The sequence below is a fragment of the Calidris pugnax genome, unplaced genomic scaffold (genome assembly GCF_001431845.1).
Source record: "Calidris pugnax isolate Ruff unplaced genomic scaffold, ASM143184v1 scaffold69, whole genome shotgun sequence".
In the NCBI taxonomy this organism is placed as follows: Eukaryota; Metazoa; Chordata; class Aves; order Charadriiformes; family Scolopacidae; genus Calidris; species Calidris pugnax.
Genome location: NW_015090859.1, coordinates 795,181 through 803,909, shown reverse-complemented (window position 1 = coordinate 803,909; position 8,729 = coordinate 795,181). Strand labels below are relative to the sequence as shown.

Below are 8,729 nucleotides of genomic sequence, written 5' to 3'. Positions count from 1 at the left end.
ACCTGTCTTCTAGGACTGTTGTGCTGTTCCTCCTTAGCAATTGGAGAGCATTGCTGGTACAGGCAGAACAGAAGAGGACTGAGAGAGGTTCCTGGGTGAAAGACAGCAGCACCCAAAGGGACCCACTCCAGAGAGGTGGTGACAGATGCAGAACAGGCATCTGCATTTCACGTTGGGCAAAACAAGCATTTCTTGCTGCGTTTGCATCCATGGCCAGAAGGATCTGACTGTGTGAGGGCCTCCCTCTTCCAAGGAAGAGCACTCTCTGGGCCATCTCACTAGTGCCAAACCTTTTGGTCAGAGGCAAGCTCATTAGCTGCTTCGCTACTCCTGTCTGAAAAGTAGTGTCTCTCTGATTCTCCCCACCATATCCACCCAGCAAGGTGGGTAGAAAGGAGGTAGTCTGTGGAGGGTACCTTGAAGATGAGAAGCTTGCCTTCTCCCATGAGATAGGCGCTCTGCTTTTGACCCCAGCATTTCTCTGCGCCAGCTCCCGGGGTGCTAAGTTTCTCCAGAGAGCGAAGGCCTAGATTTTCAGGCAACCTCATGTGGTGTATCAGTGACCTAGGCAATGTTTTCCATGAACAAGCACAATTAACGTACCTCTTTCTCAATCACAGAGGGATCTCACACTATCTCCAGAGGATGCAGTGGTTTATGTCTCTCACTGATAAATCTGAAAGGAAATGCCAACACACACACACAAAAAAATCTGGCTGCTGCTTTCTGCATTTGTCTGGCAACCTCCATATTTTGTTATTTCAGTAAAAAGAAATGCTCTCATGTAGAGGAATCTGCTAATAAAAACAAAGGAGAGAAAAGAAACCACTGGATTTGTCCTGCTTTGCAAAGCAGAGGGACATGAAAATCTTTCACAGAGCTCTACTGTCCTTCACAAATGGTTACACAAGCCCCCTCTCACATTTAGCTTATGCCCTTTTTTTTTCCCTACCCCAGTTGTATCAGCTGTTTTAATATGAGCTATTACTTCTTCCTGCAAACCTCATCTCACGTTGCAGTTAAGGGACGTGCCAATAAAGGCATGGGATATGAGGAAGGATTTTATGCAGCAGGAATGAGACATGCACGTGCGGGGTGGTAATGGACAGCCAGCAGCAAACTCCATCTCACAAGTGAGAGGGAGCTGTGAAGGAAGAGTGAGTGGTCTGGAAAGGGAGATCTTTGTAGGTCTGTGTAGGAAAGCAGAGAGAAGAGAAATGAGGGCATCAGGTAGTTGCTATTGGAAAGAGTCTGCAGCAAATTGTGAAGGACTGGGTGTTTGGTGCTGGAGTGAGTAAGAAGAGGCGGTGAGAGCTGTATGCTGTCCTCTTCAGGGTGTCTCGGGTCTGGAGTCCTGCCAGTGCTTCTGTAACTGGTGCTAGGGAAGCACCAGCAGTCTTTTTCCAAGGGAAGGCGATTAAAATAGCAGTGTATGTCTGGTGAGAAAATTCATTCCAGATACACCCTCTCATTCTGTCTGCTCTTTGTGTTTTTTGTAGTACCGGTATTGTGTTGGAAAATCGAAACTTGTTAGATTGCCTAGCTGCTTGTGTTAGGACCAGTTCCTGCTCCAGCCCCCTTTGCGCTGTGCTGATATGTTGTTGTCTTCTGTGCTCAACAGGTCCCTCTGTCCCAAATTGCTTTCAGTGCTGCACCTCCTCCTCAGATCCTGTACAACCCTGCCCAGCAGATCCTGACGTACGCTGGCTTCTGCCCTTCCGCAGCCATTTCTACATATCCATCCTACCCCTTACCTCTGCAGGTACAGTACAAGATGGCACCCTTCTTTCTCCATCAGAAAAGCAAAAGCTGCTGCTCGGTGCAAACTCTGCAGTGGTAGATCTTGGGTCCTGGGGGTTTGAAACAAGGCAAGGAAGGTGGATCTCAACACACAGACACATCTCTGGGACGACTTATTCTGGGCCTAGCTTTCAGGTGTGTTCTCAGATCTCAGGCTTTCTCTGGTTGTCCTTTGGACTCTTGTCTGCTGACCGGGAATCCCAGTGTGGGATCAGAGCTGCGCTACAGTAGTCATGAAGGTGAACACAGCCCCCACGTTGGGCAAGATAAAGCAGCAGCAGAGGTATGGGGGAAAGCCAAAGGAAGTATCTGATACACACAGGATTTGGCAGAAAAGTTTACACATCTTAGCCCACCTTACTCTTAATGTGGAAATAGATTAGGACTCAACAGATGAAAAGGAGACAGGAAAGGGGAGGAAATAAGAATCATAGAATCATAGAATCGTCTAGGTTGGAAGGGACCTTAAAGATCATCTGGTCCAACCATCAACCTAACTCTGACAAAAAAATAAATAAGAAATAAGCAGTAAAAAAATCACTAAACCATATTCTTGAGGACCATGTCAACCCGTTTTTTGAATACTTCCAGGGATGGTGCCTCCACCACTTCCCTGGGCAAAAGAGGTCTGTGAAACTGAGTAATATGGAAAGGATTGTGGATGACTATTGGTGATAACTTCTAATCACACAAAGTTTTGGTTGCCACTGTGAAGCTATTAGGTAGCAAGATAAGCCAGAAATAGGAAGTTTTTTTACACACCAGAGAAGATTCAAATGCTACAGCACATTGTGGAAGAGTATAAATGAGGGGTTAGGAACACCAGCTGCTCTTAAATACATGGATTCAGGTGTCACTCGCAGCCCGGCAAGTCCCCAGGTGGCTGCCTGCCTGCCTGCCTGCCTGCCTGCCTGCCTGCCTGCCTGCCTGCCTGCCTGCCTGCCTGCCTGCCTGCCTGCCTGCCTGCCTGCCTGCCTGCCTGCCTGCCTGCCTGCCTGCCTGCCTGCCTGCCTGCCTGCCTGCCTGCCTGCCTGCCTGCCTGCCTGCCTGCCTGCCTGCCTGCCTGCCTGCCTGCCTGCCTGCCTGCCAGCCACAAGAATCAGCAGGGGCTTATCAGAAGATGAAGCTCTTTTTCTTTGAGCTTCCTATAAGCATCTGCTACAGGCCACCACTGGGAGACAGGTGCAGAGCTGCTATGGATGTTGGTGGAGGTTGGTGAGCCGTACTGACCAGAGGCAGCTGGCCTGAAGGCAGGAGAGGAAGCTGCTGGAGATGCAGCTTTCTCCCCTTGTGGGAGGGATACAACATGAGCAGAGTCAACACTGCTTTGTCTCCTTCAGAAGGATGAGGTAGGTGCCAGTCGTGCTCCAAGCCTGCACTGCCTCCAGCCCAGAGCTGGCCTGGAAAAGGCAGGGAGTGGTGCTGAGGATGGTGTTTGCTTTTTTTTTTTTTTCCCCAGAATGAGGTGAAGAATGTAGGGTGAGCTGGTAAATAACTGAATGTACTGAGACCCTGGAGCAATCATAGGAGTTTTTAGATTTTTGAAAGCACAGTAACACTATTTTGTTCTGTCCAATGGCTTGTTATACTTTGGCTGTGTAGTGCTAAACCAGTGGGTACCACAAGTTTTGCAATACTTCTTAATTGAAAACACTGCAAGTTTAGCATGAACTAGCTGTGGGCCAGGTCCCCACAGCCTCTTGGACTATATGCCAATAAACTACCAGGCATAAGTACGAGGACATGATGATCCAGACCAGTGAATTGTTAGCATGCTCCTGGTACGGGTTTGGCCCAGACCACCTAAGTGTCTCCCAACAACACCCAGGAAGGGGTCAGGAGACAGCAAGAAAAGTACACCATTCCCAGTATGTAGTGTGCATACAGTCACACTGGTTTGGTGGTGAGAGTTCAGCTGTAGGGATGTGATATATGCTGTGCTAGTTGACTTCACAGCCAGAGAACAGTCTTTGGCACGTCTTACTTATTAACATAAATGGGGCCAGGCGCTTTTGGAGATCATGGGTTGAGAGGAAAAAAAGAGCACACTCGGAGATCTCTTTTTTTGTTTGCTTTCAGCTGAAAAGCTGTGCTGCTCTGCAGAGTTCAGTTAGCACGTAGCCAAGAGTAGAGAAGGGGATAAAAACAGATGAAAGAAAGCAATTAAGCTGAAGAGATGCATCTAAGTAATCATGAGGATCAATTGTAACTATTCAGTCCTATGTCCACTAAGAATCAGGAATACATCATATTGACCCCAAATTCTTAACTGCATTCCAAAATAAACATAGCTTTTCCTAGATTTCTACTTTTTCTAAGTGTGTTAATTTGTCTTCTCTCCCCTTTGTAACATTCAGAGGTAGACATGTCCCCAAGCCACGAGAGGTTAGCAAGAAGCACTGGGCTCCACAAGGGAAAGTACTTAATCCTTTTCCTGGAAAAAAAATATTTTAAAAAAGCAAGCTCCCTTCTTGCATGTATGAGCTCCTTATGTTGTAGTTTGGAGGGTATTAATTTCTGCATTGGTATATGAGTTAAAAAAGTCATAATAAACTCACTCAAAGCTACGAATGGTGAATGTTAGAACCAGGCCTGATAAGGAACAGCCAAAAGCTTAACTGGCATCCACGTCAATAACTTGAGCGCTGCAGGCTGAATCCATGGGGCTGGAGGTAGGTTTTTGTGGCCCATCTGGGTGCTCCAAGTAGTGCCCAGCTGCCTTCACAAGCTCTGCTCAGCTGATCCTGGTCCTTGAGGCTGGGATTCATTTGGCTATCCACAGGGGCTGTTGGCATGGAGCAATCTAGTGCTGCCTGATAATGGGATCAGGTAGCCACTTGGCCCCTGCTGCCACTCCGGGATGGTCCAGGTCCTGTAGTCCCTATGTCACATCTTTGTGGATGTCTTTGATGTCCCATGGCATCCCAAAAGGGCTAGACACTTATATGCAGGCAGCTGAATAGAGTTCTAGCTCTCCACAGTGTAGGACACACCACCTGAGCTGGTCTACTCTTCAGAGTCCACAGAGAGAGCAAGGCATTTCTCACAAGTTGATTATCTCTGGCTAAAGATGTATGATGTGAGTGACATGAATGCACCCTAAAGGCCTTTCCACTGACTAGGGGTGGGATTCAATTGCTACATGTCACTGTGCTCTGTGCTTAGATGTCTATGTTCTTGAGCCTTCAACTGGGACATGAAAAGCTGAGGCTGAAGCCTGTATCCTAGGGATGCAGTTCAGTTGCATCTGAGGTAGCCTAATGTTCACAAGTCATCCATACAAGGCTGGCTGATGTGAGCCAAGGTCTATGTGAGACTCGCACATATTTCTGGAGCAGCTGGTTGAGGGGCCATTGGGCATCTCAAAAGGCATAACTTCTTTGCCTACATGTCCGCCAAGATCCACATAAGGGCCCCAAGACACAACTCTTTTCTCAGCATTCCCTTTGGCTCAACGAAGCTTTGGCTTAACACTGGTCCTAAGCCCCTGCTTTTCACATTGCCCTGTGCTTGCTGCTGGGGCAGGGTCACACACATGCTGGTTCAATACAGTAAAAGGAGCAAAACCTTCATCAACTAAGAGTTAGGAGAGGAAAAAAAAAAAGTGAATCGATGCCAGTTAATGAAGTAAAGTTAGCAATCAATCACCGACTAATAACTCTAGTTTGAACTCTCACCTCAACCAGAGGAAATCCACGCCTTAGTTCCTTCTCCTAGGAACATATCCCACCTTGGGTTAGTGGCATGCAACACACCTAGCCTAAGTGCTGCCCTGGCTTGCATGGACTGAAGCTCCATTAGCTCAAAGACTATGAACCTGAGTTCATCTGTGGTTCCCACCATTGAACAGATTTAATTCCTAGTCCTCTGCTGAATCTGGTATCTCACTGAATTACTGCTTGCTGGAGGGGCAAAGTCTTCAAATCACAACCTTAGATGGTGGTAAATGCTCCTCAGTTCACGTCGTGCTTCCAAGTCCAGAAGCAGAAATCAGCCAAATGCAAAAAAGAAAAGGTGAAACAGGAATGCATTTTGACAAGGATGTAACCTGCATTTCTTTTGTTCACTGTGGCATGTGCTAACAAAATCATTCATCCCTTACTGGTACAGTTCAGTCACAACTAGTGTTGGTAACAGGCCTGCCAACTGGTCAGGTAAATGATTAGCTGTGCAGTGACTGGTGGTGATGACAGCAGTGAGGGTTGTGCCAGTCATTCCTGCCAGAGGAGAACTCATTACAGAAGCAATTCCAGGCAGACAGATGGAAACAGTGGCTGCAGTTTGAGGGGAGAGGGAAGCAACAACTCCAAAATAAATAAAAAAATCCCAAATTACCCTAAACCCCAACAACTACGTTTGGAGCTGATCTAGCTAGCAGGTCTGTCAATATGCCTGGAGAGGTAAAGGGCATAATCAACCTTCCTGCCAGGATATGACCATTCTCACTCACTAAGTCACCCCGTGGTACAAATGCAGGACAACATGCTCCTCACCATGGGGGTTTGACCCACAGCAGCAGCCCCTGCTGGCCTGGAGCTCCATGGAGAAGCCAGGCACCATGGCATGGGGTCTGCCAGCCCTAGGCAGCTCTGAGATGACATTGTCCAAGTGCCAGCCCTGGGCAGCCTTCTAGATGGTAACTACTATTTTTTTAGCAGCAGGGAACAGAAACTTGCCCAGATTTTTCACTTCCCTTGAAAAAGACCCATGATTACCCTTTTTTTGTTGTTTTGTTTTTTCAATTCCAGGCACTTTAGGCCTGAACCTGAGGGAAGCTGAACACAACTCCTCTGCTGAAGCCCATGGACTGGCATGTGCAGGCATATGAAGGGAGGAGTGAAATCCTGACCCTCTTGAAATCAATGACAAAACTTGGTTTAAAGCAGTGGCAGGATTTTATCCAGAATATTAGTCTCTATATGCATTCCTTTGTTTTAACAAACTGTGTTTGTTCCTGAACATGGGCTGCTTCCCAGGCTCTATCAATTTTTCATGCGCCTTTCACCCAAAACCCCATTATAGCTGAGACAGCCAAAGGGAAAGACCTACAGGGAAATACATGCTTACCTGTAAAATTTTCTCTTAAGAGCAGTCTGCATTGGGCACAGGGATAAGACCTTGCATGTGTGCATGTATTGTAACTGAGATTAATTACAACTGAGATAATTTAAATTTCACGGTGATGCCTGGAAATGAGCAGCTACACGTAACCTAATCAGCCTGTGGGGTGCAGTGCCTCACCCAGGAAGCCAGAGCATCTCTTCCTGCAGAAATTCCTGTTCTGCTCTATTGCCTGGCTGTATGCGCAACGTCTATTAAAAATGACTTGGGTTACAGATGGAATCCGTCTTGTTTCACTAGACACCATCGTTGCTATATTTAAGCAGGTGCTTTAAAACTAAAGTGAGTGAGTGTGCTGCAATGAATGAGAAATTTAACCATGGGGTTTGTTATCTAACAATTACATGACAAACACTTCACGCAGAGCTGCAAATGTGGTTGTAATCCTTTACTGAAGAAAGTATTTTTCTTTGTCTATATACAGCCTGCCAGCAATTTCCCAGGAACATCATCTACTGACATTTCTTTATCAGAAGAAACTCAGCCTCCATCTCAGTCCAGCTCCAGCTATGGTCTTCCCCCCAATGCTCCAGCCCTTTATACTCCAACTTACTTCTTGCCTGGAGAAAAGCCTCCACCATATGCACCATAGAACAAAGAATTTTAGGTAGCTCGTAGCCTTTTATTTTGTTTTTAAGAAACCTCTGGAAACTGTGCTGTGCAGGCGCCAGACCTCCCCAGGAACCCACTACAGAATGTGTCACGGCCACTCTGCTTTTACCCACATCTCACTGTGGGCAGAGCAGAACCCTGGAAACCTTGGGGCAGAGACATCACCAGTGGGGTGACCAGTTGCCACCCAGTTTGCTTGCAGTCAAATGCAGTGTTGCTTTCTGGAGACCATGAGACCTTCTTGCTACACTGTAGAATGAATTTTCTTCAAGAGGAGAAATGATGAAAACACCCTGGGTACATGTTCTGCTTTCGTAAACCAATGTAGGGGGGTTGTAGCCTGTGTTGTCTGAGTGGATAGTCAGGAGCTCTCCGAGTCAATCATTTTGGGTAGAAAGAGACCAGGTGTTTGTTTGCTTGTAGTATTTATTTAATAACCCTTTTTGGTGAAAGTGTTGTACCAATAAATAAAGTGTGGCAATTATTTTACAATAAAATTGACTGTGTGTCTGTGTGTATTTATACTATACCTAAGGCTGTGTATATTTGTAAGGACAGGAAAACCAAAGAGCAGTGGAAAAAAGTACCCTACCAAGTAGTTCCCTCTTTCAAGTTTCAAACAGAAAGGCTAATTTTATTGGGACTATTTTATTCTAACTTTGTGCCAGTCTAGTCTGTGTAGTAAAATGTCATGTCAGTGTGCTGAAGATGCAATTTCCAGACAGGTATTTTAAGCTGCACTTCAGTGTTCAAGTTAATTCCCTTCTAGTCAAAAGAGGACCACAACCCAAAGCACTCAATGTTAAACCTTGGTCACTTATTTTTAAACTGATCAAGACCTGATCCGGGTATTTCACAATGACTGAAACAGAGTGGGAAGAGGGTCAGAATTCCTTCTTTGTATTTTTTTTTTTCTTATTATTATTTTATTTTCTCCTACTGTATAGAGACAAGTTGGCAAGGCTAAGCCACAATACCTGTAGCAGTGCCACTGACAGGAGCAAAGTCTTGTCCCTGTTGTGTGCACCCTGCCCTCTGGCTGTGCATCACATCAGCTGGGATCTCACTTAACACAGGGCTGCCATGTTTCGTGGGCAGGAGTGGCTACACCAGCATGAAAAGCCATCAGACTGCTGCATCCCTTCCCTGCATTCTGCTCCTGCAGGAAGGGTGGTGCTGCTGCTGTTTGCTCTATA

At 46.4% G+C, this 8,729-nt stretch overlaps 1 long non-coding RNA gene across 1 annotated transcript; it reads left to right on the top strand.

The window, feature by feature from the left end:
- The first annotated feature begins 1,623 nt into the window (after window positions 1–1,623).
- On the top strand, window positions 1,624–8,030 carry LOC106889316. The gene is made up of 2 exons (XR_001412285.1): window positions 1,624–1,762; window positions 7,346–8,030. It is a non-coding gene; the product is annotated as an uncharacterized LOC106889316 (long non-coding RNA).
- The last annotated feature ends 699 nt before the right edge of the window (window positions 8,031–8,729 follow it).